This window comes from Mytilus galloprovincialis, chromosome 8 (genome assembly GCF_965363235.1).
Source record: "Mytilus galloprovincialis chromosome 8, xbMytGall1.hap1.1, whole genome shotgun sequence".
In the NCBI taxonomy this organism is placed as follows: Eukaryota; Metazoa; Mollusca; class Bivalvia; order Mytilida; family Mytilidae; genus Mytilus; species Mytilus galloprovincialis.
Genome location: NC_134845.1, coordinates 37,695,435 through 37,703,689, shown reverse-complemented (window position 1 = coordinate 37,703,689; position 8,255 = coordinate 37,695,435).

Here is an 8,255-nt window from a genome sequence, read left to right as displayed (position 1 = left end):
CTTCAACAATACCTAAACTCCAATTATTTTATAATAGTTTTTACTTACAAGCATGTGAATTTTGTTTGTGCTTTTGTTTTTTTTTAAATAGATTTTCATGACGACCACAATTTCTCATGACATATTACCACACAAATGCAAGTTGTTGTTTTTTATATTTTAAAAAATTGTGCCTGCTTTATGTTAAACATGTATGTACAATTACTAATCTAAAATGCAACTGCACATATCTAATTTCATAGTTTAAATATATTTTATTGAGAAAATAAAACCTGACTTAATGATCTGACAGACAAATGTTATACAATTTAGAATTTTTGTTTCCGTCACTTTTCTAGAAAAATGATTTAAAGAGTTGCATAAAATACAAATACGCTCAACAATTTAGTTCCCTTATTGAAAATTCAGTAGATGTATGTTAATTAGATATAAATAGACCATAAAAGTATTATGTAATGATTGCCAATCTATTTATTTATAACATGTTAGATGTTTTGAATATTCAGCCACTGAAGGCCAGTGATTTTTAAACTAGGACAATGCAAAGAATGTTCCGCTATGGAAATAACTTAACAAGAATCTATTAATTTACAAAAAAATATATATATTTATTGAACATCATTATGCAATGTTAATATTTTATGTATATATAAATTTTACACTTTGTTGAGCCGATTTTCTGGTTACTTTTTGACTTGTTACGATTTGTTTACATTTTGTTCGAAAAGCAAATGTATTGTTGTGCTTACTCTATGCAGCTAATGATCTGTCTAATATTATACATTATCATGTAAAATAGCATTTAAAATTAATTATTCAGTTTTATTCAGTTTAGAATATGTTATTTTTTGCAAAGCTGTGCCTTTTATTATTTATATCAACCAAGCTTTATTGAAGATTGATATATTATTTTCATTTAGCATCATGCACTGATCCATGACTATTTTTGAGTCCATAATTCTTTTCCTGTATAAAAACATATAAAATGGAGATATAAAATTGTCCATTAGACAACTATTCACCAAAGAATTAAAAAGGATGAAAACGATTACAGGACATAATTGGTCAAAACCACCTCCCTAAAGTACTTTTATTAGTAAATTACGAGTAGGTCCTAAATGACAAATGTGTTGCAATTTAAATTATAACACAAATGGCCTGATTTATGAAAAAAAATAAAATTGGAAGACATTCATTGCAGACTGCTTTGAGTTATCTTTCCATGGTAAAAAGCAACATATATTGAAGGAAAATTGATTAATTCTATGTTTAAAAAAAAAACCTTAATTTTTTTACTGATAGAGTTTTTTAATATAGCCAATAAAGCAAAAATACTCACACAAATTAAGACATTTGTTTGATTGCAAGAAAAAAATGGCATATCAGTTATTGAAAAAAGAAGACTTTGGAAAGGTAATCTTCCCTGTCATTTATTGGCTGTATATAAATGGATAGGCATGGCCTGAGATATGAAAATAAAAACAGTCAGTGCTACTACTTGAAAACAGTGCTACTACTTAGAAAAAGTATATACTTTAAAATAAGATATGAAGCAAATAGATCATTTCATACATGTGTTTATTTATTCTGTGTAATAGTCTTATAATGTCTCAGCAATTGTATTTTTGTGCTTTGTTGATGGTTTTGAAAAGAACTGACATCCTGTCATTTATTCATTTTTACATCCTCATTTATGTATTGTAAAGCAGTGTGGAACATTCAACAAAAACTAGAAGAGATAAATTTTAAAGAAATGTTTCATTTTTTAGACAATCTTAAGTAATAACATGGTCTTCCTTGTTTTTATACATACGAATTACTCTGATGCAATGAAAATACATGAAAACACTTTATGTAATTATTTTGAATTATTGCCTTACTCCCTCCCCCACTCCACTTTTCCCTTACTATTTTGATGGCCTCACAATCATTCAAGAATATGAATTTAGTTCAAAGTTTGAACTTTAAACCCATGTGTTCAGTTGTTATATTTCCCTTGCAATATTGGCTATAAATTTTGGTCACATGTTTTACTAAAGAAAGATTATTAAGCATTTATTTTTTATGAGATCTAGACTACTTGTGCCAGTCAGAATCACACTTGTTGAATAAGAGTCAAATTATGGAGGTTACAAAGAGCATAAACACGATTCCTATGTATCATCTGTAAAGAATAATATTGTGGATTCATTTATTTCCATGGGTACAAATTTTCGTGGATTGGGAAAAATTTGAATTTTTGTGGATTTTTAATTTCTTTGTTTTGGCAAAGACTGCATTCATTCCTTTAAAAAATTGTAATTAATTGAACATTTAAATTCTTGTTTAGCTCGTACCCAAGAAATCCACAAGAATTTGTATCTTACAAATATTAATGAATCCACAGTAGTAGTCTTCTTGTAACTGAATGTACGTATTCAATAAAACCATCATTTGGTTTACCAAAAACTATTTTACTATTTTACTTATGGTCCCAGCTATTGCTGAAATTATATAGATTCCATTGGAGTTGCATGTTTTTTCTTTGGCTATTTAATGGCTGCTGTTGCCTTGATTTTTCTGTTTACTAAATATTAGAATGGGAAAGTTGTCATTGTACTGGTATTTAACAGATTAAATTTGTTAAAACATTAGAGAGTGTTGTTTCATTTTATATCAAGTGAGTACAAATATTATCACAAATAATGATAAGCAGTGCTTTATACTGTAAATACAGATATTATTGTGTTTATAAAAAAGATGATGTGGTATGATTGCCAATGAGACAACTCTTCATAAGAGACCAAATGACACAGAATTTAACAACTTGTGTGCATTTATTATTGCACTTTTTGAAGAATAGACAAAAATGTGAGTTTATTTATTGCTTTTTGGAGAAAAGTTGCAATTATATATCTTTCAGATGTCAGAATGCAAGTTATTATTACTGTGACTCACCTTGTACAATAATCGTAATAACAAAACCCTGTCCAAAATTGCAAAAAAAACAGCTCAAAAATAACCATATATTTCAATAGATTACTGTTAATTCAGATATTATGTATCTCAGATTTTTTTAGCAGTATGTCAACCATAGTAAGGGTATCGAATGATTTGAAAATTTAAATTTAAAGCATTCCAAGAACTTTTCTGTATAAACCTTCATCGAGATTGCCCAGAGTTGTATATTTGAAAGCCAAGAATGTATAAGAACCAAACAGTTGAATAGGTTCATGACAAAAAAAAAGACCTAAGTTATAAAGCAGAACCAATCTATGGTCAACTTAAGAAAGGTTTGCTACAAATTATACCAAGGTACCAACTACTGAGTTGATGATACTCTCATGAATTGATTCACCATGCAGCAGTATTGAGCCAGTACTGTAAAAATTAAAGATGACACTTCAGCTGAGTTTGATAGAAATCTTATGTGAAAGAATATCAATACTTATACTGCAATCAGCTATTTTACTATACAGATAAAGCTATACGTATAAACGTAAGCTTTATACATCAATGACCTCAACTAACTTATAAGCCCCGCCTACTTACCGGAACTACTGTATTTCATCAACAACGTCACATCACGACCATGACAACGTAAAGTAACAATGGTCAAACTTTTATGAATTTAAACTTGTTGTGTCTTCAAATTGGTTATTTATATACCATGTTTATCAAATGTTATTAATTAAGTTCATTTTCCCTTTCTAATTCCTATTAATGTCAATGTCTTACAGCCTGGACTACGCTCATAGGGAAATACCCCAAAATGGTACCCCAAGAGGGAAATTCTAAACATTTTTTTTAACAATTTTTTTTTAACAATTTTTTTTCATTTTTTTTTCATTTTTTATTGATTTCAGTATAAAGACAATATACGTATAGTGTCTTGAAATATGTAATTCTATTTCAGAATGACAATACTTCTACTGAAAGTCTTATACTATTTGAAAATTTAGTTGTCATAAGAACCTTTCAAATCAGAGCAGCATGTATTTAAATGTTCTAAACTCTTTGTCAATTTACATATATAGGTGCACTTGCATAAGGTCAAATTCTATTCAACGCAGCTTACTTTATAAATTCCATATGTCAGAAGTGCTTTACTAGATTTACCTTCATCAGGATCGCAGGTTTCATCTGACCTTGACATTATTTTCATGTTTCATTTGTCAATGTTACTGGTAAGGTTTTTTCTGAGTTGATGATTCCCTGAAACTAGGAGCAATAAATCTGCTGCTTGGCTTATAGAATGTCTGTCTGGCAGATTTTGTCTGAACTTGACTGCATTTTCATTCTTTATTTAAGGAATGACTGTAATATTTTTTCTGTCTATGAAGAAATAACATAAAAAATTTTGTGCACACTGAATAACGCGCGTAGCGGGTTATTTAACAGTGTGCACCACATTTTTTATGTTATTTCGAATAGACAGAAAAAATATTACAGTCATTTCTTATAATTTAATTCTAAATTCCATTTTAAACCGTAGAAAACCATGAAAAAACGTTGATGACGTCACGGTCACATGACTAAATTATGTCTATGGGCTCATAACAAAATAACGTCAGCCAATCAGAAGACGCGTTACATCCAAAATTAAATTATTGAACAATGCTCAGATTTCATGGTTTGTCTGTTTATCAGATATTTTAAGCAGAATCTCAACTATATTTGGTGTATGGATTGATTTTAAGGTGTACTGGTTTGTTTGACCTGCACCTCTTTTTTCAGTTTATTAGTCAATGTTAAGTTTTCATTGATGTCTGTCAGATTTTATCAACAGGTAAGCTATATTTGATGTATCAATTGATTGCAGTGTCCACTGGCATGGTTCATCTTACCTTGACCTCTTTTAATGGTTCATAGATTGATCTTAAAAGTTTCTTTATCTATTTTAGATAGTATAAGCAATAGGCGACCTATATCTATTGCATGGTGTGTTGCAAGGTTCATGGGACATTAACTTCTTTTACATGGATCATAAATAGCATGAAGTTTAGGGGATATTTGTAGTAAAACCTTTACATTAGACTTTCAACATAAATTAAATAAGTAAAACAGGCTAGTCACTTCAGTATGTGCACTCTTTAAGTTTATGAACATAAACTAAGATAACTCACCTATAGTTTATGTTGATGCCCCAATTTAATGTTCAAGTTGAGGTGCCAGTGTTCATCACAGACTGTTTTTTAGTCATCTGTGGTTCCAGTTTAATCATCTTTCTATATATCATATAAAATTATTAGGGCTGTTGCAGAAATAAATGTAGGGGTGGAAGGTAACATTGAAGGCATATTTTACTTTACCCTGTAATGTAGCTACTACTCAAGACTTTATAAGACTGGAGTCTGAGCAGAATGTTGATGACCAGGTTATGTCTAAGGACATCTCATTCTTATTCTTATAAAAGTTTATCCAAATACCATGACATTGTTACGAGATGTATTATATCAACTTCACAATAGTACAGGATGGTTTTGAGGTATAGATTTTAGGTCATGATGTGTTATTCATCTTAATAAAGTGTTATAGTATTCTTTTTATACGACCGCAAAAATTTTAATTTTTTGGTCGTATATTGCTATCACGTTGGCGTCGTCGTCTGCGTCGTCGTCGTCCGAATACTTTTAGTTTTCGCACTCTAACTTTAGTAAAAGTGAATAGAAATCAATGAAATTTTAACACAAGGTTTATGACCACAAAAGGAAGGTTGGGATTGATTTTGGGAGTTTTGGTCCCAACATTTTAGGAATTAGGGGCCAAAAAGGGCCCAAATAAGCATTTTCTTGGTTTTCGCACTATAACTTTAGTTTAAGTGAATAGAAATCTATGAAATTTTGACACAAGGTTTATGACCACAAAAGGAAGGTTGGGATTGATTTTGGGAGTTTTGGTTCCAACAGTTTAGGAATTAAGGGCCAAAAAAGGGCCCAAATAAGCATTATTCTTGGTTTTCGCACAATAACTTTAGTATAAGTTAATAGAAATCAATGAAATTTTAACACAAGGTTTATGACCACAAAAGGAAGGTTGGGATTGATTTTTGGAGTTGAGGTCACAACAGTTTATGAATTAGGGGCCAAAAAGGGGCCCAAATAAGCATTATTCTTGGTTTTCGCACAATAACTTTAGTATAAGTAAATAGAAATCTATGAAATTTAAACACAAGGTTTATGACCATAAAAGGAAGGTTGGGTTTGATTTTGGGAGTTTTGGTCCTAACAGTTTAGGAATAAGGGGCCCAAAGGGTCCAAAATTGAACTTTGTGTGATTTCATCAAAAATTGAATAATTGGGGTTCTTTGATATGCCGAATCTAACTATATATGTAGATTCTTAATTTTTGGTCCCGTTTTCAAATTGGTCTACATTAAGGTCCAAAGGGTCCAAAATTAAACTTAGTTTGATTTTAACAAAAATTGAATCCTTGGGGTTCTTTGATATGCTGAATTTAAAAATGTACTTAGATTTTTAATTATTAGCCTAGTTTTCAAGTTGGTCCAAATGGGGGTCCAAAATTAAACTTTGTTTGATTTCATCAAAAATTGAATAAATGGGTTCTTTGATATGCCAAATCTAACTGTGTATGTAGATTCTTAATTTTTGGTCCAGTTTTCAAATTGGTCTACGTTAAGGTCCAAAGGGTCCAAAATTAAACTAAGTTTGATTTCAACAAAAATTAAATTCTTGGGCTTATTTGATATGCTTTATCTAAATATGTACTTTGATTTTTGATTATGGGCCCAGTTTTCAAGTTGGTCCAAATCAGGATTCCATATCAAGTATTGTGCAATAGCAAGAAATTTTCAATTGCACAGTATTGCACAATAGCAAGAAATATCTAATTGCACAATATTGTGCAATAGCAATTAATTTTCAATTGGAGTTATCTTTCTTTGTATAGAATAGTAGTTGATAATATATGTTGGAAATTTGCCAGACATGACTATGATGTCATTTTCTATTTTTATTTGCCAATAACTTTATGTAAATAACTTCATTGGAAATTTGCCAATATAAAATGTTGCTGATGAAGCTTTTTTTCCTTATCTTATCTAAAATGTTTTTAGATAGTGTATGTTGGACATTTGCCAGACATGACTATGATGTCATTTTCTATTTTTATTTGCCAATAACTTTATGTAAATAACTTCATTGGAAATTTGCCAATATAAAATGTTTCTGATGAAGTTTTTTTTATTGTTTTATACAATAAACAATGTATATTCACTTTTACTACCAACCAATCTTTACCATTCAGTGATAACAAGCACTTTATTTTACATTTTAATATTTTATGATGTATTTAAAAGAGTAGTTATTGTTGCAAACTCCATTAGAAATTTGAATTGATATCAGTTTTGGAAAAAGGGAAACGGGGATGTGAAAAAAAAAGGGGGGGGGGGTTAAATTTTTCTCATTTCAGATTTCATAAATAAAAAGAAAATTTCTTCAAACATTTTTTTGAGAGGATTAATAGTCAACAGCATAGTGAATTGCTCAAAGGCAAAAAAAAAAAACTTTTAAGTTCATTAGACCACATTCATTCTGTGTCAGAAACCTATGCTGTGTCAACTATTTAATTTTAGATTTAAAAAGTTTGAAGAAGAAATCTTTAATTGATTTGTAAAATCTTGACATTTGTTTTGTGTAAAAAAAACCCATGTATTGTCAAAAATTTGATCACAATCCAAATTCAGAGCTGTATCACGCTTGAATGTTTTGTCCATACTTGCCCCAACTGTTCAGGGTTCGACCTCTGCGGTCGTATAAAGCTGCGCCCTGGGGAGCACCTGGTTATTTCTTGGTTTACCTTCATTGTTTAGTCCATTTTTGATAATATACTTTTGGTGTAGCTCCGTATTAATACATTCTGCCATTGTGTTATTGATCTTGAGGCATGCAAGGAATATGACAGTTGTTTTCCATTCATTTGATGTGTTTTGAGCTTTTAATCTTTCCATATCGTAAAGGACTTTCCATTATTATTTTTTCTTGGAGTCAGTTATTTTACGATTTTATTTTTGTATGCATACAGTTTTGATAGTTTACTTCCTGATGTTCTGGGTATCATATCACAAAGGACTTTCCATTATTATTTTTTCTTGGAGTCAGTAATATTGCGATTTTATTTTTGTATGCATAGTTTTGAGTTTACTTCCTGATGTTCTGGGTATCTTTCTTAAATAACCACTACCCATCAGATAATGTGGTATAATTGCCAATGAGACAATTCTCCAGTAGAGACCAAAATGACACAGAACTGTAGGT